The sequence below is a fragment of the Penaeus monodon genome, chromosome 30 (genome assembly GCF_015228065.2).
Source record: "Penaeus monodon isolate SGIC_2016 chromosome 30, NSTDA_Pmon_1, whole genome shotgun sequence".
Classification (NCBI taxonomy): domain Eukaryota; kingdom Metazoa; phylum Arthropoda; class Malacostraca; order Decapoda; family Penaeidae; genus Penaeus; species Penaeus monodon.
The window spans coordinates 17,682,454-17,683,387 of record NC_051415.1 but is presented as its reverse complement, the minus strand read 5'-3'; the positions used below and the strand labels follow the sequence as shown (position 1 = coordinate 17,683,387).

The window sequence follows — 934 nt, the reverse complement described above, 5'->3', positions numbered from 1 at the left end:
ACTTTCCTCATATAGTGTCATCCAGTAACACATGGTCCTGCTTTTCTCTCCTTCCCTGAGGTTAATTTTGCTATTGAAGTCTTACCCAATAGGTGCTCTTCTTCCTTACCAAATAGGTGCCCTTCTTCCTTCTGCTGCATTCTCTTTTGAAATTCTTACATTTTATAGTGGTTTTGTGCATCCATGGATTCCCATGGATTCTGTTTACTGTGCTATAATTTCAGTCGGTAATTCTTGAAGCACAGATGTTCCTAATGCAGCTTGTTCAAATATTTTTTACTAAGGATGACATTTACTCCTGCAAGGTAAATTGTATCAGCCTCTTTGGTCTTTATGAAGTTATAAAGGTTTTGGAGGTTATGGGTCTTTTGGTGATAATAGGGACTGGTTGGTGTAGAAGATATTACTGGAGAGGGCACTTACTAGGTTGGGATGCTGCTCCTCTGTTCCTCCTCTCAAGGAAGAAAATAACACTACCATTGCTGCCATAACACTGTAGTGTTCAAACAAATACTGGGTGATCCAAATTATATCTTGCCAGAATAAGTGAAGTTTAGGCAATTTGTTGGAGTGTCAGGCACTAAGACAAGACCAACCCTGAAGTCATCCTACTTTAATTACAGGCTCACATGAAACCTCTTTATATCAGTTTTGAAGGAGAGTTTTAGGGGACCCTGAGTAATTGTATTTAAGTATTGTATATTTTTGTAATTTACTTTTATTAGTCTCCCTAGTATGATTTTGCTATCTGGCCAGTATCATTGGGGTAGTTGGGTTCCATGCACAGTAGATATAAACAGTCCAATAGTACCAGATTCATTAGCATCAGAGACATGTAGCTTTTCAGAGCAGTTACCTGTGCTCTACATTGCATTATAATTTTTTCACTGATTATTGTATAAATCTGACATAGGCCTATCTGTCCTGTCCATTT

General features: G+C 38.0%; 1 protein-coding gene across 6 annotated transcripts in view; it reads left to right on the top strand.

Annotated features, from left to right (window-relative positions):
• Window positions 1-934, top strand: part of LOC119592591 (transcription initiation protein SPT3 homolog) — a 21,011-nt gene that overhangs the window by 2,642 nt on the left and 17,435 nt on the right. The gene's annotated exons all lie outside the window — the stretch shown is intronic.